We start from the raw sequence: 21,412 nt of genomic DNA, 5'->3' as shown, positions 1-21,412 counted from the left end.
TCCTTGGCCTTTAGAGAAATGCACAGGTGTCAGACTGCCAAGAAGGGCCCCTCACTATCCTATCAAAGGAGGGCTCTAACACTTGCTAAGCCCCTGGGGCTTGCTTGCTGGAACTGTGGTATTCCATTTTTAATTGGTAATCTGACCGCCCCCAACCATGGCGTCAAGACAGCAGAAGTGGATAATTGAATAAAGTTGATTATCACTGTTGTTTTGAATTAGAAATGTTCTAACAACCCTCTGAGGGTATTTCTTATCACCAGCCGAACGCCTGCTTGTGTCATCTTATACCATGTGGGCCTGGGATTTTATAGTATTGCTATGTTTCCCCCAACTGCCCTTTCTAGATTTGTTGCTTTTATTGATAAGTTGGCAGATGGTAGGAGTGTAAAGCAGACAAACTGAGTGGCCAAAATGTAAGTGTTTGTCTGGTCTCTTTAACACCTTTCTGCTCCTATTTGTATGTATCTGTTTATTTATGTACCTATTATTTGGGTGCATTTTCTAATGTGGTTTATCTATAGAAACTGCTGTTTAAGTAAGGAGACGGAACAGTGAGTCTTGACGTCTTCTTACAGGCATGTCAGCCCTGGATCACCAAGGGCCACGGTGATCCACCATGTCTCCTGGCTTCCAGGCTAACGTTCTGTGTGGTCTGCTCTCTCTCACAGAACCCCAGTAGCATCCTCTGCTGCAGCCCCAGGTCACCTCAGCCGGGGCTTCCTTACCTTCAACGGTAAGCAGAAAAACGCGTTCCTGAGGATCAGCTCCCTGAATTATAAGGTTATTCTCTTTTCCATTGTACAGGTGGCATTTTTCTTAAAATTTTGCATTTAGATTCGCTTCTTTGGAGCCTCAGTATGTTCCTCCTTCTTGGAAATAATATTTGACTCTTCTGTTGTTGCAGGAAGGAAATGAAAGGCCTCTTTGGAAAAGTTGTATTAAACCTGGGTGAGAAGCAGCAGGATGTAATAGAAAAACCCCCAAATGAGATTTAGGAAGATTGGGTTCATGTCAAGGAGCTGACGGCGCCCAGTTACTCATTTTGTCTCAGTGACCATAGGTCACTGAGTAGAATGGGGACGGTCCACATTGGTAAAATGGGGAGGCCGAATTCGATCATTTCTAGGCTCCTTTCAGCCTTAAAACTATTTTCCAGGCATGTGAACCTGGAAACTAGTTGTCTTGGGTATCTGTATGGTGCCCCCCACTGCTGGGAGGGCCTGCAAACGTGTTACAAGCTACTCATAGCTTTCTGCTTCATACAGACCCATAGGTTCAGACTCTGGAAGGAATACAGCAAACACCAAAATGAAATCAGTCTTAGGACACTCAAGTAATAAAGCTGAACTCGGGAATCTTCAGTCAGTCGGCAACATTCATTGAACACTTGGTATTTATAATGTCCTATCAGGCTCCCTGACATAAGCTAAAACTCAGTCACCACCACACGGGACAGAAATATAAACATGCTTGCAACCAAGAGTACTTGAGCTGCTGGCTAGCACCTGGGGCCTTCTCAGAGCTGGGCTGAAAGGGTCGGCTCTCTCCCTGAGCCCCTGCGCTTAGCGAAGACGGTTACTTTAAACTTCAGTTAACTTTAATTTAAATCCCAATTACTATATGCAAGAACACACATCAGAAGAGGGGAGATTCCCTTACCTTTTTCCCCTGTCCCTACAACTGGGATTTTTGCCAGAGCTGTGTGCTTCTTCGCCCAACTGGAAATGTATTGGTGGAACGTGGGTTTAAAAGCCCAGGACTCTTTTAAGATTACGTTTTCCCCTGTGAACTGAACAACATTAACTTCTTGGAGTAAAAAATAAAATCAGGGCTATTTCATGTTTCACACCTGCTCTTTAACTATACTTAATTCCCCTCTGGTCTCACCCAAAAAGGGATGGTCACCCTTTGATGATCTGTGTTGTCAGTACAGAGTTGTGAAAATGACAGTGCTTATATGTGCTTCTTCATATCCAACCCGCTCTGCTTTATTCCACCGCTCCTCCACACTAGCCCAACTAATATTGGGCGGAAGTGTGTATGTATATTGCGGGGGGGGGGGTGCATTTTAGAGGTTTGCTGCTCTCCATGGAGCCAGCAGCCTCAGCTTCACTTTGGAACTTGCTAGAAGGGTAGAAGCTCAGGCCGCACTCAGGACCTCCTGAATCAGAACCAAGCTTGAGAAACACTGTTTTCCAGACAGCCCTGGCTGGGGTGGCAGCTTGGGTGCCCAAGAGTGGGAACAAGCTGTGTCTAGTGGTGATAGCAAGTAGAAACTGCAGGGTAACCCTCCCCTCCAGAGAGATGCCAGATCCTTCAAGCCAGCGGTGTGATCCACAGAAGATAGTATTGTTCCAAGGGGATGAAAGATCAATGCTTAACCACACTAGAAACCCATAACATCATCAGCTGCTTAATACAAATTCTGATAGAAGTGTATAAATCCTTAGGCAGAAAGCTTTTGTGTAAGAATGAAGATAAGTTTCCCATTAAAACCCACGGTGGATTGAAGTCTAATTTCAAAATGGCAGTGTGCTCTGTTTTCCATTTCTGTTTCCCCCGTACCCATCACCAGGTTGCATAAGTGATTTTGGATTTTCCTTAGGACCAAGTTTAATGTCAACCAAAAGCAAGGGGGAGCATCTTTTTTATTCCCCTCCCCACCCAGCTTCTCTCCCTGATTTTTCTTCTTAAAAATCTTTAGTGTAGATTTCTTCCCACTCTTCAGGAAGCCCACCCCCCACCCACAATCTATCAGAGATGCTTCGCTTTCACACAGGGTCCCCGTGTGAGAATGGATGCAGCTATTTACTTTCCTGAGAGCTTAAAGGAGAACCCCCACCCCCTCCCCATCAGCAGCCTCACCCTGGTTCTGACCAGCTGCCTCTTTTTACAAGGCCCTGGAGACTGAAGCAAATGGGCAAGTCGGTTTGTCCCCAAGCCACAACCCTGGGGTAATGATGATGGAGAGCTGCGAGCCACCCCCCACCTGCCCCGCCCCCACCCCGGCACTGCGGTCTTTGCCTAGGAAGGAAAAGCAACAGCTGGGGGAACAAATTCTTTCATCTTAAACTTGGGGCCTCTGAACTCCGAGTGGAAGCCCTGTTTCTCATCCTCTTCCTGCCGGGAGAACCAGGACTGGCTCTCCAGAAAGCGTGATTTCTTCGGTTTTCTCCTGGCTTTTCTCTTTCCCCTTGGCTGCCCCACTCCTCTGCTCTCCCACTCCCCGAATCGAACATGTACAGATTTTACGGTTCACTGGAGAATAAGTGGCTGTCATTTCACAGACCGGCCAGGATGTAATTAGCCACAATGCATTGGAGTAATGGAACAGATGTCTCTTTGTAAACTGAGTTTGCTGCCGGGCACCGCGTGTGTGTGACCTACGGACCGCTACCCCAGGCAGCGCCTTGCTGCTCCCCGCCCCCTTTCTTTCTCATCTTCCTCTGGCCCTTCTCCTGGTTCCCGAGCCAGAGGCTGGGCTAGCTTGAGTGTTTGTGGCTTGACTGTTTTTGTTTTTTTCCCTCTGTGCTGCCCTGGCTCCTTTCTGCTGGTGACCTGCCGAAGAGCGAGGGGCCGGAACCTACATGTACTGAGATAGTCATTCACAGCAGGAAAGGTGATACCCCTCTTATGAGATAATTGGCAGTTTCAAGTTGCACTTATTACTGGATGATAATACACCAGCAAAATCATAAATTACTGTTATGCTCTCTGGCCTGTTGTTGTTTCTCTTAACTGGAAATAAAGGAGATGTGTCTCCCTCCTTCCTAGGTTATTAGTAAAATTTTAGAGAAAGGGCCCATGCTGGTCATGGAGGGATGAGACACACAGATATCGGCTACTCACACTTATCACCAAGCAACCTTTAAAAGATTATTTGTTTATACAGATTATGTGATCACGTGGACCTCTGCTTTTCTACACGTTTCATTTTAATATGAAGGTCTTCCCTCTTAAAGAAAAATATTTTAAGCCATAACTTTTGTACATCCTTAGTTTTTGAGGCTGAAGTTTTGGCAAGAAGATACCAGGCAAAACTCCTGCTGTATTTACTGCATCTCGAGACTCTCGAGGGAGAGGAGAGGTCCAGACAGTAACTACATCCCAAGTCCTCTTTCGAGTCTCCCACCCATTTAGAGGAAAACAAACCTTACTCAAATGTGTGGGGAGTCAACCGGGAACGGTGCTGGTCTTTGTTCCTTGGCTTCTCATGTTCAGTTTGAATGATCTTTTTTTTTTTTTTTTTCTGGCCGCATGCTCAGAATCTTGGCTTTGGTCACACACCAGAGAAGACCCGTGTTCGGGGTGTAAGGTTATGTTCCATTGTGTATGTATATTTCATGCAGTTTTCAGGTGAGAAGTACACTTCTGGTTCTTGCTTGGTCACTGGAATCAACAAGGCCCCATCCTCTTGGTCAGTGATAGAAGATGTTGCTGTGTATGATGCCTTTATTAATAAGCAGGGAATGGTGTGTTTATCATCTGGAAGAACAGAGTGCACTGAGACAGGATTGTCTCATTCTGGAGGTTCTGATAGGGATCTCAGGGTTGGGTTTGGGACTTGGTGTCAGTGCATCTTAAAATATTTGGTTAATCCAGATTTTTCATCTTAAGAGTTTAGGTGTTATTTTGCCCCAAACAGAGCCAGAGACCTTCATTGGAGCTTTTAAAAATCATTAAAAATTTAAAACAGCAGTCTAAAGTTAATTTTCACCCTGAGGGTTTTATAATAAATAATAGGTAGAAGTAGATCTCTGGTGTATGAAATTGATACTTCTGCTGGTTTAGGAACAAGTAACTGGAAACCTCCTCATCATGACCTCATTGATGGTCCCTTGCCTTATGAAAGTTGAAACCTCTCCTATTCTCTGAGGGATTTTGTTGATCATTATTGTCATCGGTACAAATTTGGAAAAGAAAATTCTCACTTTTTTGCTAATCTTCTTAGAGCCTAGAAACCAGAATGTGGAGTACCCGATATGCTCCACGTGCTCTATCAATATCACTTTGATTGTTCTGGTTTCATAGTTCAAAGGACTCTTTTGTATCCTCAAAGTACATTTTAAGCTCCATTGTTCATATAACTATTTCTGATTATTTCTGCTTCCTAACTAATGCCAAATTGGGATCAATCTGCAATTTCATAAGAGGTCAGTAATTGTCCATGGGATCATGTTGAGTGCCTTCTTGAGGAAAGGAGAGTTGGTAGGATCAGGCCTTATTTTTTGACTCTTCTCATAAACCACAGTGTGCAAAATAGTTGGTGATTATCTTAACATGAACTAGATTTTCAGAGATATAAATTATATGGGACCATTGGTTACTTTGAAATTACAAACATCTGATACCTCCAGGCTGTACTGACAACTTTATGGGATCTCGGGGTAGAAAGGATTGTCAAGGTCATCTAGCTCAACCTCTTGCCAAGAACAAGAATTTCCTCCAAAATTCTTTGTCAGGATGACTATCAAGTCCTTGGTCATTCATTTCCATTTTTTGGATATGGAATGATCTGAAAGTCCTTGCTTGCATTCAGCTGAAATCAGTCTCCACACACACCTCCACCTTGTTCTGATGTTGTGACACAGGGTAAATCTACTCCTTTTAATATGCAGCCTTTAGAGAACTAACAAAAGCTTTCCTATTTCTCTACCTTCTCCTTCCCAACTTGGCCATTCCCAATTCTTTCCATTATTCCTTGTATTGACACGACTATCCAACCCTTTGTTACAAAGGTTGTCCTCTCTCAGACGTGCTCATAATAACTGATGCATTTCTAAAAAATAAGATTCCTAGACCCGTTTATAAGATCCCAAATGTCATCTGACCAATGCAGAGTTTGGTAAAAATCATCACAACTTGTCTGCAGCTTCCAAGTGCTTGCATCAATTAAAAGCCTTAAATCTTTTAATATGAACCACATTTAGACAAGACTTTCCCAGTGCTGTACAAGAGCAGTTTTATTTGTGAATCTGTGTATTCAAGTATTAATACTCATCTTTCCTGGCCTGCTAAGCTTTATTTTTTTTTTCTTGTAATTGTCATTCTTTCTTCTCACTAAACCAGTATACAAATCACTCATACAAATGGAGAGCAAAATTTCTCCAGGGGTTGTCCATCACCACACAGTAGAATCCAGACCCCTTGATACGTCATCCAACTTCATCATCTGCCCCCTGTCAACCTTCACAGCCTCATCTCCTTTCCCTCGCTCAGGCATCCTCTGGGACCCCCCACAGCAGTTCCTCAAATACAGCTGTTCTTCATGTCTTCATACTGGCCATTTCTCTGCCTGGAAGGCTTTGGCCCCACTTTCTCTGACTCCTAAACTTCTGTTTGACCTTAAAGGCTTAAGGCAAGCACCACTTCGTAAATAGGTGGGGCTGAGGGGGTGAAGGAATTGGAGGAAGGTGATCAAAAGATAAAACTTATAGTAGTAAGATAAATAAGTGCTAGGGATGTAACGTACAACGTGAGGCCTAGAGCTAACGCTGCTGTATGGTAAATATCAAAGTTGTTAAGAGAGTAGGTACCAAGAGTACTCGTCACAAGGGGAAAAAAAAACCTTTTTTTTCCTTCTTTCTTTTTCAATATCTTATGAAATGATAGGTGTTAACTAAACTTACTTGGTAAGTTGGTAATAATTTCACAATGTAAATTAAATCATTATGCTGTGCATCTTCATCTTATCCAGTGCTGTATGTCAATTATATCTCACTAAAACAGGGATGGGAGAGAAAGGAAAAGAAAAAGGAAAAATATACACGCCAATGGACAGAGTCAAGAAGAGTAAAAAGAGGGGCGCCTGGGTGGCTCAGTCGTTAAGCGTCTGCCTTCGGCTCAGGTCATGATCCCAGGGTCCTGGGATCGAGCCCCGCATCGGGCTCCCTGCTCAGCGGGGAGCCTGCTTCACTCTCTCTCACTCCCCCTGCTTGTGTTCCCTCTCTCGCTGTGTCTCTTTCTGTCAAATAAATAAAATCTTTAAAAAAAAAAAAAAGAGTAAAAACAAAAACAGAAGTATTTCTGGTGAAAGCAAAACCAACAAACAAAAAAAGAATCGCCTCTGTCAGGATCATGAGGGAGGGGCCTAGCCGAGGATTTCCACCCCATAACCAATCCTTGAAGCCAACGCTCCTTGTGTTCTTTTGGTTTGGTTTGGTTTTAGATTATACACAGAGACCATAATTCATCAGCAATCAAAATATACTTTAAGGGGCGCCTGGGTGGCTCAGTTGGTCAAGCGACTGCCTTCGGCTCAGGTCATGATCCTGGAGTCCCGGGATCGAGTCCCGCATCGGGCTCCCTGCTCAGCGGGGAGTCTGCTTCTCCCTCTGACCCTCTCCCTTCTCATGTACTCTCTCTCTATCATTCTCGCTCTCTCAAGTGAATAAATAAGTCTTAAAAAAAAATATATATATATATATATATATATATATATACTTTAAGGAAAAGAGAATTGCGCCTTCTGCAAAGCCTTCTCTGGCCCACAGTCAACTTTCATCCCGTTGAAGCACCTACACCACACTGTTACCGCAATATGTATCCTTTATTATGTGGCATCTAACTGGCGGTTCATTTGTTTGCCCTCCCTAGACTCTCAACTCCATGATGGTCAGGGTTTTCCTTTACTGTGGCGTTTCACCATCCAGGACGGTACTTAGTATTTAGTAAGATTATATGTGTGTATGATAGTTCTACAGACCTGCTAGGACACTTAACTCTCTTCATTCAAGAGAACAGTGAAAGAGGTTATGTCAAGTGCTTTGCTCAAGTCAAAACACCCTGACCTATTAGTGTAGTAATACCACGGCAGCAGGGGTTTGCTGGTAGTCTCTGTCCCCCTTTCAAAAAGCTCAGGCAGATCCGGGTGTCCTAGTGTCAAAGCTGTCTGAGCATGCTGAACATCTCCTTCACTGACTGTTACAAATACCATCATGGCTCTATCCTGAGCCGTATTGTAATTGTTTTTTTCTAAATGTTAATGGGCTTATGATTAACTATAATTGCATATAGGAACCCACATTGAGGAATAATTATAGGTGCTTATTCACTCACTTTTTAAATCCCTACTATGTGCGGATATGTCAGACAAATAACATCCTGACAGCACTATAATGACTGAATATAATCAGCAGGCAAGACGATGCTGGCCTTCTTCAATTACATGCTCACTTTTTCAAGAGTTGACATACCACCGCTGTATTTATCATCAATTAAATTTCCCTATATTAGTTACTTGCAGTAAATTTTGAGGCAATCACCTCAGCTCAAATTGCCATAGCAAACCACATAATCTCACCAAATAGAATTATTATCAGCAGTCATCATCCTCATCAATTCTTTATTAAAGACTCATTTCTCAAACCATTTTAAATTGTGGCTTAGAGTAAGTCATTTATAACCACATTTTGGAAATAGGCACATTGTATTTCCATTTCATAAATATGTTTTATTAGTAATGAGTAGTATAGTATTAGATTACTATTAGTATTCTCAGCATAGGTTGGAAAATGCTTAATTAACGAAGATATTGGATTGGAAAAAAATGGCTCTGGGCATATTTCTTCTTGACCAAATTATTGTCTATTTTTTTCCCCTCTAGTCGCTGGTAATTTTTAATTGCATGCACCTATCTCAGAGAGGATACTTCCAAGGGACTGTGGGGAGAAGCAGAACCCCAGTAAAAGCAAACTTTCTGGAAAGACTGCCCTGTTACTGTGTCAGGATCTCCAAGTAACTTCCCCCCAGTGTTTTTTTAGAAACTATCAGCATTCAGTCTTTGTTGAAGGAGAGCATTGCTGCGAATCTCTCTCTCTCTCTTTTTTTTTTTAACAAATCATAAAGCATCTAGAGTCCTGTTCTGGTTATGATAACCTAAAACTGGTATTTGAAATCCAGAACCGTTTTTTCTGTCACCCTTCAAGTGTCTTTGATTCTGAGGCCGTGTAGCCCCCTGCTTTCCATGCTCTGATTCAGCGTCACATTTTAAAAGAGCAGTGAGCCCCACAGGGTTCCCCGTGCCAGGGAAGCAGCAGAGATGTCGCTATCCAGACTGTCCTGCACAGAGATTGTACTCATCTTGGGCACATACAGGTCTGCCTTAGCCAAAACCTTTCCTCATTGTTGTGTTCAACTAGAGCTTCTGGTTTACTATCTTTTTTGTCCTCCACTCTCATTGGGATTCTTTTCACTGTTTTCATTTTATTTCATTCGTAGTGGTGCCTTTAGCTTCCTTTTATGATCTTGTATAAGATGTGTTCTTTCTGTGATTTTCCATTATTATTTTTCCAAAGGATAAGGCTCTTTTTGTGAGGATATAATATGTTCCTACAATGGTCACATATGTGCTCTCTGAAGAAACAAACCGATGGCTGCATTCGTGGACGCTTTGCTAACACAAAAGAGCATGAGTTTGTGTTTCAGCCTAAATACTGGAGTTGTGGACAGCTTAAGCCTGAAGTGCTTGCTGGTTCCCTAACAGCAGGCAATTATGTTACTCAGGGAGCCTCCACACAGGCTGTTCTTATGCAGATAGTTGTCTGAGTGAACAGGAAGGGCAGTAGAAATATGTGAGAGACATGTGACTTCTCCTCAGCGATTGATTACTACCCACAGTCGTGTCCTAATTGCTGACAACACCCGTTCTCTCCATACTTAAGTGTTTTGTTCAGGTATCTTTCTCAAGGTCCCTCGTTATAGGTAGGATTCGTGTTCATAAAAGCTTCTAATATGGCCCTTCTGTTCACCCAGCAGGTGAATAATCCCCAAGTTAATAAAAAGGTAAGCATTCTTATGAACTTAACATTAAAAGACTCTACCCAAGTGCGAGTTCATACTATGAGGGAAAAGTAATCCTTCTGGACGCCCCTCATGGCACAAACGAGTGAGCTGACCCACATCAGCTTTCCAGTCCTCTGTGAGTTTTGCCTAAAATTTGAGTCAGGATGCTCAAGTGGCAGGCTGGGATCAGGGAAGGCTAAAAGTGGCTGCCAGGGATGGCCGTTCCGCTTGAGAACAACAAAGAAACCAACAGCACGCTCTTCTGCGATGGGAAGGAAATGGCTTCTCAGTCAAGTGGCCCCTTTCTTTGACTCAGAGACCTGCCTGACCCAGTGAAGAGACCAGACTGGCAGATCCAGGGCACATGCCCCCTTCCTCCCCCTGGAAAAGCTGACAAGGGCCACAAAACCACCCCCAGGGCCATATCGCAGGGCCCCGGGTTACAAATGAGGATTGATATTTAGCTGAGAATCTGTCATGGCCTTATCACAGCCCTCATTCTAGAACACCCTTCTCTCCTCTCTTCTCCCTTCACATCGGACTGGTTCTCTATTGTTCCTCACGGCCAGTGCTGGTTTGAAGACCTCTTCTGCATTTGCAGGTATAAAAGAATGTGCAACTTTCTTCCCCCTTGAAGTCATTGTCTATATTTAGGTCAGTGACGTGATGAGAGATGTTGATGTGTTTTGTACCTCGCGCTGAAAATTGCCTCTCCAGATCTGGGGGAATGGGGAGGGTCTAATGGCACTCACAGCCCACGGCCGCTGGGTGGGATCTGTCTCCTATGGGCCCCCCCCCCCCCCCCCCCCGGCCTCAGAAACAGTGTCGCAGAAATCCCACCCTGGCCTCCCTGAGACTCTGTATGAGGGAGGGCACTGTCTTATAAAAAGGTGAGAGGAAATGTCAGGAAGTTGCTTTATCCTTTACCTGGAGCCCCAGCCCAGCACTCTGTTCTGTCAAGTAGAAAATGCGGCCCTGGTAAATCCTGCCCACAAAGGAACTGCGCCTTTTTAACATGCAAATGTTCAGTCAGGGAAAGTAAATAGACATCTCCTCCTTCAGGGAACCAGGAGACAATCTAGGAGCAACCCCCCAGCCCACCCCCACCCCCAACACCCTTTCCCCGTCCTCTTCTCATTCTGAAAGAAAGAAATTCTAGTCACACACACACACCCCCCCCGCCCCGATTATTCGTATTTCTTTTTTAACGGGAAGGAGGGGCTTGCTTTGAATCACTCTTAAGCCAGTCTTCTGCCCCAACTTCCTCCCCGTCTAGATAGGCTTCATTAATTTGATAAGCCGACACCAAAAGAGAAGAGTGGCTGGGGGAGGGGGGGGAGTGGTTTGCAGGAGGGGCTGCCTAGAGGCTGCCCTGAGGTTTTAGAAGATGAACTGCTAATGATGTTGAAGACATCTTTACCTTTTCAGACTGCCATGTCCCTCTGGAAAATCAGGGTCTTCTTTCACTTCTTCTAATTGTACTGCAAGAACTGAAAAATAGGGGCCTGGTTGGAACAAGGAGGGGACGGTGCGATGGCCAGGGGCGGGGCGGGAGGGGTGGGGGATGGCGAGGACCGGTAAGTAGACAGATGCTTCTCCGAGGAGGAATCAGAATGCGTCAGCTCCACAGCTTGTCTGGCCTTTGCTTGAACAGGGTAACTGATATTGTCATGCTAAAGAGTCGGAAACTAATGGGGGGAAATAGATTAATTTGCTAGGTCATTTATTGAACACTCTCGCCTGATACTTACAAACTAGTGAAATTCGTGTATATTGGCAATGTGAATATTTTGATCAACATCTGTGACCCTTGAATTCAAACCAAGGAGGATGCAAACCGCAGAACTTTTGACTTTTCAGATGCCCTAATCTTTGCCAGCCCTTTCCCATCTTCGAATGTGATAGAAGCTGAGTATGTCTAAGACAACCATATGTACAATCTGCCCAAGATGTCCCAGTTTATGCCACTTGTCCTGGTTTGGACAAAAAAGATACATATTTGCCCTAATTCTGCTGCTCAGCAACTGGAAGAGACTGAGAGATCCCAGCTTCAGTATAATTTTATTTTTGTCCTCTCTTCTCTTGCGTACTTTCAAGACCATTCTTAAGCATGTACTGAAAACAAATGTAGGAGGCATTCTGAGGATGGAAAGCCATTGAAGCAAGAATCTTTTCTCATTTTAGTTAGTGGCACGATGAGCAATGTGTAGATTTAACTAAAACCTTGAATATTCTTGAATCACAGATCGAAATCATACACTTGTTTGTTTTGCTTCTGAAATAAATACCGAGGTGGGTGTGGGGTGTCAATGGGCATCATTAGTTAACTGAAAACAACCCAGGCTACTGCCCCCCAGAGTTTCTGCTTCAGTAAATATTTTACTTCCTCCTCAATTTTACCAAGTGACAGTAATTGTTTGCCAATGTCAGAGCTAACTGCTTTGTGGATGCCGGGAGCGGCTTTGAGCCTGAGGGGTGAGAAGGTGGGGGTAATTATTTCAAATAGATGAATGGGTCTTGGCCCCTGGACTTACCAATTGCTTAACTAGACTCTAAATTGGAATGGCTTATTTATGAAACAAATACTTATTGAGTACCTGTTGTGTACCAGCCACTTTTGTTCTAAATGCTTAAAATATCTGTGTACCAAAAAGATAACGACGCCTGCCCTCGCGCAGCTTACATTCTGTTCTAGCGGACATTCAACATAATAAGTAAGTGTAAAGTGTATAGTGTGTTAGTTGTAAGTGCTATGGAAAAAAGAAAAAGTAGAGCAGGGTGAAGGAGATGTTAAGAGATAAACTGAGGCATATTAAGATTTTTTTTAAGAACTTATTTGAGCAAAAATCAATTCAAATGGGTAGCACCAAACCAGAAATCATTAGGAGTGCTCAGCAGACAGAACTAAGGGGAAAGACTTACAAAGAATAGAGAAAAGGCAGAGGCAAAGCAAGGACATTATTTGATTGGCTGTAACTTACTTGGAAAAGCCCAGTTGGCTGTTTTTGATTGGTTGTCCTTAGGTTTTGATTTCTCCATGAGACCTTTACAGACTTAGGTTTTTGTTTGTTTCCTTAGGCTGTCGAGGTATTAGAACCACGTCCGTCTGATGACCTCCTTGTTTAATGAATTTAACAGAAGGTCGAGTGAAGGTCTTGGGCAATGGGTTCATGAGCTGCTGATGCCTTAAATCCCACTCCTGTACTACTTACTGCCTCCCACCTGAACAGAGCCCACACACAAAGGCCAAGGACAGGGAAGGTCAACACTCACACGCAGAGCCGCGAGAGGTACGACCCAGGCAAAGGATGGTTAAGGTCCCCTCTTGGGGTGGAGGGCTAGCCTCAGCAGGACCAGTTCAGTTCAGGATTCCCAGCTGGACTTTTGGGTATCTTTTCAGCCATTGCCAGTGGTCCCTCATGTAACCTGCGGTGTGAAACTTACCTTTTCCCGATGCTGAGCATATTCATGGAATCACAAGGTACGGGTGTTCAAATGTGGCTGACCTCGATGATGAGGAATCATTTACTGATGTTCTAAGGAGGAGTAAACCAGTATTATGAGTTTCCTAACACCCACTGACATCCCAAAGACAAAACTATAAAATATCCAAGTTTTCCCTATGTTTGGTCCATTTTATTCATTTTAAAACTACGGTATTTTTTTTGTTTTTTGGTTTTGTTTTTTTTGTTTTTGGTTTTGTTTTTTTTGTCCCTGCATGTGTTCTACACCTGCAGCTAAATAGGAAGGATTCAAGGCATAGACCCGTACACCCACGCCCCTGCCTGATTTTAGAGCACTTTGGGGAGAGATCGTAGCCAACCATTTCTTCCGTTCCTCAGAGTCAGGGCTGTGCTTGCTGCATCCCTGTAAAGATGATGGCATCGATTTGGTTGAAAAGCAAAGCAGATGGAGTTCTGATTATTCTTTCCCACTCCTTACCTGGGACTGGAATTAGGATTCCTAGCTTCCTGCCTGCTTAGGGTTTAGATGTGGAGCAGATCACTGAAGCGGGCCCATACCTACCCCCCCATGCAGGCTGCCATCTTGCCGAGGCCCCGACGTCTGTGTGTACTTCTGCAGCTGCTTCCTTTTTGCTTGTGGTCAGCAAAAGGAAGGAATGGATTCAAACGAAGCCCACTTTCTGATGGAGCAGATACTGTGCTTAAGTGTGGAGAACACTTACCCTGGCAGAAATGCCCTGCCCATATGTCTGGGGCCAAGAGGGGCACTCCTGAGACTCAGAAGCATAAGGCCTGATTTTTCCTCCCACAAACCTGTTGCCCAAAGAAGCAGAGTGGGGCTGGCAGGAAGCCTGAGGCCCAGAACACACACTAGAAAGTCAGCACCAGGGGCACCCAGGTGGCTCAGTCAGTTAAGCATCCGATCTTGATTTCGGCTCAGATCATGGTCTCAGGGTTGTGAGATGGAGCTCCATGTTGGGCTCCATGCTCAAAGTGGAGCATGCCTTATCCCTGTCCCTCTGCTCTTCCTCCTGCTCATGTGTGCTCCCTCTCTCTGTCTCTGTCTCTCAAATAATAAATAAAATCTTAAAAATAAATAAATAAATAAAAGGAAGAAAGAAAATCACCAAGCGCAGAGTGGGAGGCTCTAGTCTCCTGGAGCCCTTGTCTCTGAGGCCTCTACTGCCTTGTTTACCACCATGATGCTGATGATGACGATGATCTTGACTTTTTTTTTTTTTTTTAAAGATTTTATTTATTTGACAGTGAGAGACACAGCGAGAGAGGGAACACAAGCAGGGGGAGTGGGAGAGGGAGAAGCAGGCTTCCCGCGGAGCAGGGAGCCGGATGCGGGGCTCGATCCCAGGACCCTGGGATCATGACCTGAGCCGAAGGCAGACGCTTAACGACTGAGCCACCCAGGCGCCCCGATGATCTTGACTTTCAATGGCCTTACCAACACAGAGGGCTAAGAAAGCTGTGTGAAGTTTAGAAACTTCTGGTCCCAATTAGATGGTTTATATCCCATTTCATCTACTCTCCAAATACTGAAGTTCCATAGGCAATTGGGAGCTTGGAATTAATAATTTAAAAAAATAAGTACTTCCTGGATGCTTACCATTCACCTGGTACTGTGGTGAGTGTCTTATCCCACTTAATCCTTGCACATCCTTCGAATTGAGGCACTATTACCCACATTACATAGAGGAGAAAAAGGAGCCTAGCTCCCAGTCACCCAACTACCAGAGTCAGGGTACACAGTCAGGTTTTGAACTCAGAAACGGCACATCTGCCAGCCAGGCCACGTTCCCTGACTCCCCTGCTCTCGGCCTCTGCTGTTGTTCTGGGTGGTAGAAAGACAGGCCTTGCAGCAGGGCCTTGCTTCCTTCGATTAGCTTGTTGCCTAATACATGTATTTCACAACCTTTGCAACTGATAGTTCATCTAATTAACTTAAAGTGAAACTCAGTGATCAGCTCCGTTCAGGCAAACAAAATAATCCATTCCGATAATGATAACAATAGATTTACTTTGATAACAGAAATTGCTGCTTCCAGTCAATTTGATAATGGGTTTTCTCATAGAAACCTTCAAGCAGTGTCACCAAACATTTTACACGTGGGAAATAGGCATAGAACAATTTAGCAGTCTGTGGAGAGAAGTCCTCAAAGGTGCTCCTATCCCTTGGCCCAGCAATTATACTTAAGGAAATTTATGTTAACAACATGATCAGAGATGAGATGAAAGAAAAAAATACATATATATATGGATATTATTTGGCATTATTATGACAGCATTATTTAGTGGTAAAAAATTACAAAAAATAACTGTATGCCCAAAAATAGAGGACTGGTTAAACAAATAATGGTACACTCAACTGAAAGAATATTTCAAAGCTATTAAAGTATTTTAGAAGAGGGTTTAAGAACTTGGGGAACGTCCCTGATATAATAAGTGAAAATATGCAGAATAAAGAACTATATATGATCCCAATATTTTAAGGAAATTGAGAATGTAAACAACTTGAGATTGAATTTTTGGCTTAGTGACATGGAGAGAACAAGGTTTTGTTGTTGCTGTTTTCCCATCCCTGAAGCCAGAGTAAAGCTTTTCAGAAATAACCTAGAGAAAATTGTGACAATGGAAGAGATACTTTGTCTCATCAGCCTAAGTTCCAGGGAAATGAGTGATAGGATAGCTCAGCATCAGTCTTGAAATGACTTCAGGTTTCTCTTCAATTTTCGTCTTTTCCTGAAAACACATTTAACGTGAATTTATATTCTAATACAAGCCGGTATTTTTGCAGTTTCATGTCCCTTCAAAAGCAGTCTCTTTCAAAGAGAAGCAGAGGTTTCTGTGCCATTTGCTTAACAGCCCCTTCGTTGCCAAGATCTCCAAATAAGTTGGTCAAGGGGCTGACAAACATTTTCCCGATGAGAAAAATGGCCGTGTCGGAGATTTGCACTGCTGACCTGAATGCATGCGTCATATCTGCCACATCCCTGTGGATGGAGAGGTCATTTCTTCATTATACTAGAAGTGAAAGACAGGGAGAAAGTTAGGGTATTGGAGTGCTGAGCACAGCACCATTGCCCAAATGAGAAAGTCCAAGTCATCAAAATATTCTCTTACCAGAGGAGTTGGAGGAGAAGAAAATGAGCAGATTGTTCAACACGTAGGAAGACAGCTGAAAAGGAGGACTCTGTGTGTCCCCTAATTTTGACATAAAATATCAAAGGTAAACCCTCAGAATCAGTTGAAGAAACTCTTCAAACCTCGGTAGGATTAGAGTGGAGAAACATCTGAGTCAAGAATTTGTAAGAAAGCTACCTCCTTGTATCTCAATATTTATACCAATCCTGCTTTCATAATTAATCCTATCGCTGACAACACTTGGATGTTTAGAAATAGTCATAACTACCTGTGACCACTTACTTTTTGGCAATATAGCCCAAGTGGAAGAAAATGTCCTTAAAGAGGTGGAGGCAAATGGAAGGCTAGTCTTGCAAATCCAGCCAATCAAATGACTGTGGACATCACGCCAGTCTTCCCTAAGTCAAACCTGAGGGAAAAAATGACAAAATATTGAGCCACTTCAAATAGAGGATACACTTGGAACCATGTCACCTATGGAGCAAAACGCTAACTTCTTAGCATTACATTCAAGATTATATATAACCTGACCCCAGATGCCCTCCCAGCTTCCTCTCTCTCTCACGACGTCCGTCAGGCCTGGAATGGCCTGAAACGCTCTGCTTCTCTGCTCATTGAGATCACACTCTGCTTCCCGGGTCGAATCAGACACCACCTCAGTCAGAAAAGATCTGACCTTCCTTGCCATACCTGTAGATTTTTATGGGTGCCTTCACAGTGTTTATTTCATTCCGCCTTTACATTTTAGTTGGTTATTTATGTTTCTCTCCCCTGTAAGATTGTTATTCATCTGTAAATGGCCCTGATGCCAAGCCAAATGACCGCATGCAGTAGTCGCTTAATACCTGTTTGCTGAATTAATTAAAATACAAGATAGTATATAAATATTAAGATGTTTGATGGAGGTCACATGTGCAACCATGCTTTCCTGACAAAAAAATAATGTCTGTCCTGTCTGGGGGCAGAATATTTTTCATTAGACTAATCCTAAAAGACCCACATTAGGAAGGCTACTGTAATACCAACCCATGATAACGGCTAACATTTTCTAGTATTGGCTACGTTCTAGGCATTGCACTAAACCATTTCCACATAATATCTCTTCTGATCATCCCAACAACCTTATGAGGTTTAAGTACTATGATTATGTCTGCATTTTACCAATAGGAAGCCAAGACTTGGAGGAGTGTCATAACCAGCAAATCCGGGAGCCGCTGCAGATACTTTCTCTGCAGAACTTGTCTCTCTCTCACCTTGGAGGAGGCCCTGCTCCCTGGTGGTTGCCATTATTTGTGCAGGATAGCTGGGCATCTGCTTATTTCAATCACAGCGAAGTGGGCCTCACAATAGGTGCTAGTATCTTTTGTAAACAGTTTTTCTGGCTCTGACATATTTTCTCCAATTATCACTGGTCTTCAACAGTATTTGAGTATTTGATGATTTTCTTATTCTAGGGAAGCTCTAGAATATATCAACTCCGAAGTGAGGTGGGCTTCTTGTAAGTAAAATAGCCATACATAAGAAGCATAATAGTATTCTCGAGAAAAGAAGCAATAAGATGATAGATGATAGATAGATAGATAGATAGATAGATGATAAATAGATGATATACCAGAAGAGATTTATTATAGGAATTCACTCACATGATTATGGAGGCCAAGAAGTGCCACAATCTGCCATCTGCAGGCTGGAGAACCAGGAAAGCTGGTGGAGTAATTCAGTCTGAATCTGAAGGCCTGAGGATCAAGGGGCTGATGATCTAAGTCCCAGTCCAGTCCAAGGCCTGAGAACCAGGAGTGCCAAAGTCCACGGGCAGGAGACGTGGATGTCCCAGCTCAAGCAGAGAGCGAATTGGCCCTTCCTGCACCTTTTTGTTCTATTCAGGCCCTCAATGCACTGGATGATGCCCACCCGCCTTGGTGAGAGGGATCATCTTTACTCAGTCCGCTGTTTCAAATGTTAATTTCTTCTAGAAACACCCTCATAGACACACCCAGAAATAATGTTTTACCAGCTATCTGGGCATCCCTAAGCTCTGTCCAGCTGACACATGAAATTAACCATCACAGGAAGGAACAGTGATATGCCCTCAGTTAACTAGAGCAAACATTATATAAGAGATTCGTCCACATTTAGCAAATGTTGATTGAGCACACACTATGTGCCAGGTAGAAGCCGGGGACAGAATGCTGAACAAAACAGAGATGGTCCCTAACCTCATGCACAGGAGTCTAACACAGAGACGGACATTCGTGAAATAATCACACAGATACGTAATTACAGGATGAGGGCCAGTGCTGTGAAGAAGTGTATAGATGGCCTTGAACGTCTAGAGCCTAGTGAAGGTGGAAGAGTAGTCAGGGAAGACTTCTCAGAAATCTAGAAAAGCATGGGGCGCCTGGGTGGCTCAGTCGGTTAAGCGACTGCCTTCGGCTCAGGTCATGATCCTGGAGTCCCGGGATCGAGTCCCGCATTGGGCTCCCTGCTCAGTGGGGAGTCTGCTTCTCCCTCTGACCCTCCCCCCTCTCATGCTCTCTCTCTCTCAGTCTCTCTCTCAAATAAATAAATAAAATCTTAAAAAAAAAAAAAAAGAAAAAGAAATCTAGAAAAGCAAAAGAAGGTAGCTAGGGCAGTGATTCTCAAAGTGTAGTTCCAGGACCAGCAACACCAGCATCAACTGGAGGCTTCCTTGTTAGAATTGCAAATCATTAGGCCACACCCCAGACCCACTGAACCAGAAACTCTGGGGGTGAGGCCCAGTGTTTGGGGTTTAACCATCCCTACAGGTAATTGTGATGGACCCTGAAGTTTGAGAACCACTGCACCAGGAGATGAGCACCCAGGGCAGAGCATTCCAGCTAGAAGAAATCATGTAGTGAGGCCCCAAGGCTGGGAGAAAGATGGCAAGCTTGCTAGGCGAGCCAGTGGAGCTTCCAGAAGGCCCCACAAAGAGGATGATGGGGTAGATGGAGCCTGGGACATACACCTGGGTCAGATTGCTTCAGGGCCTGTGGTAAGGATTCTGCCCACTGTCCTAAGAGCCATGGAAAGCCACAGAAGAGTTTTAATTAGGCATGTGATATGATCACACGTGCATTTTGAAGACATCCCTCTGACCACAGCATAGAGAACTGAGTAGACTTCAGTCCTCTAATTTGAAAACTGATAAAATGGAGTGGAAGGCTACTGGAGCAAAAGGAAGTGAGTGGAGTGGAGATACCTTGAGGAGGTGACCCCAAAAGGGCTTTGACCAATTTTGAAATTTGGGACTGAGGGAGAGAGATGCGTCAGGATGGAGCTTAGCTTTCTGGGTTGTGAAACTTGATTGACGGTGGTGGTTCCAGTCACTGAGATGCAGAGCGTGGAGATCATGTATTTCTCAATACTGAATTTGAGAAACCTTTGAGATATGAATTAGACCTTCGTTGAAACTGGATGGATGAAAGCCAGGGAAAAGAATAATTCTTGAGGGGAGTCCTGTGGTAACTGCATGAGCCAAAGGATGGAGTTGGAAATGAGTTTTCTGATGTTTGTTTGCCCGTTTTATTTTTTATTTATGGATCCATTCACACATCCATTCACTCATTCTACTTCTCACACCCTCCCAAGAACATGGAAACATTGGAAGGACAGAGGAGGATTAGTAGGTGGGATGGGACTGGCTATGGCAGATCTTGAATTCCAAGCTGACAACTCTGGATTACCACTGAAGGCAGGCAGGGTAACATCATGGCAGAGGTATGTTTCAGGAAGATTGACCTCGTAGTGTTACAGGTAGGCGAGAATAGAGGGAGGAGGACATCACACAGTAACTCTAAGGATGCTAACAGACTACCTCGTGTAGTATAAGGTTGTAATTATAATATAAGGTTAGCATGAGGGGTGACAATCAGATCCATATACATTCATTCATTATACTACATACAAGAGGCTATATATCTTTAACCTATCTCTCTATTTAGGTTTGGGAATAGGAAAAGATAAACTTTGAGAGTAGGAAACTAGGTCTTTTTCCTGTTTCAGTTTTTCATAACCAAGCAGGGGTAAAGTATCTTAATGGAAGCTAATGTTAATCAGAAGTGAAAGACTGACACACAGTAGGCCCTGGAAAACATCTATGAGGTTGAACTGGATCAACGCCACTGGGGTAGTGAGAGAAGATGCAGCTCAATGGAGGACTCCTCAAGGGGAGAGGGGAGCGCGATGGGGGCCCTTGCATGAGAATTAGGACCTTGGTGACCCCCATCTGTTCCTCCTTTCCTCCCTCCCTCCCCCACCGCTGCCATGGCGACAAGTCTGGAATCACAGTAAGCCTTATACCCCAGAGAAAAGAATACGCTGTTTGAACGGTGCAAGTTGGCCTCCAAGGTTCCTGGTCCGCAGGCCCCATCCCCCACATTCAGGGGATTCTTACAAAAGGCAGCTTTTACCAGAGGGTCAGTGGCACTGCCACTCATCGATCTGAGCCCATTTTATCCCTCAGCACTTCCCACTTGTTTGTTTTTGAACTCACACCACCGCCTCAATGCTGTTGGTCTTGTTTTGGCTTGAGGTTCCCCATGTGGCCCTCTGCATCCCCTCTGCTCAGCCCCACAGAGCAGTGTGCTTCTTTCTTGCTTGTGTCTTCTTGTCACTGCTGTTGACTCACCAGGCTGGGGCTGTTGGAGCTAAACTGAATTAGTAACAATGCAATCAACATCTCTATTTTTATCTTTGTTCTCCCCACCCTCCCGCCCCTCCGGAGTGACTCACCATTTCTGGGTCTCAGAGCTTGGCAGTCTTAAAAGAATTATACTGGGGCTGAGGTGAATATATGCACAGATGTGATATTTCTACCATTAGATACAATGCGTATTTTCTTTCTTCTTTTTTTTTTTTTCCTAGTGGCACAAGGTTCAAACATTGTAAGTATTATTTATTATGCTCATCGTCATCCTTAACGGTTACTGTGTTACTACTCAAGCTGCTGTTTATCTCCTGAGGTCTAAGATGAATTGTAGGCAAGGAAG

The 21,412-nt window shown here is 43.9% G+C and overlaps 1 protein-coding gene and 1 long non-coding RNA gene across 6 annotated transcripts in view; one reads left to right on the top strand and one right to left on the bottom strand.

Annotated features, from left to right (window-relative positions):
• The window catches only part of MAML3 (mastermind like transcriptional coactivator 3), a 397,869-nt gene that overhangs the window by 281,743 nt on the left and 94,714 nt on the right, over positions 1-21,412 (top strand). The gene's annotated exons all lie outside the window — the stretch shown is intronic.
• LOC123848226 (uncharacterized) lies at positions 15,260-21,284 on the bottom strand. Of its 4 annotated transcripts, none has more exons than XR_008506532.2 (5): positions 21,156-21,284; positions 20,917-21,075; positions 16,686-16,812; positions 16,383-16,525; positions 15,260-16,283 (listed from the first exon to the last, which is right to left on the bottom strand). It is a non-coding gene; the product is annotated as an uncharacterized LOC123848226 (long non-coding RNA). The 4 variants fall into 4 exon arrangements; XR_008506533.2 differs by having other exon boundaries at positions 16,383-16,463; XR_006791715.3 differs by having other exon boundaries at positions 20,917-21,061.

The sequence above is a fragment of the Mirounga angustirostris genome, unplaced genomic scaffold (assembly GCF_029215605.1).
Source record: "Mirounga angustirostris isolate CCGP_5_RB_7025 unplaced genomic scaffold, mMirAng1.0.hap1 SCAF_2, whole genome shotgun sequence".
NCBI classification, from domain to species: Eukaryota; Metazoa; Chordata; class Mammalia; order Carnivora; family Phocidae; genus Mirounga; species Mirounga angustirostris.
Note: the sequence above shows the minus strand (reverse complement) of the source record. Positions and strands in the feature narration are given on the sequence as shown.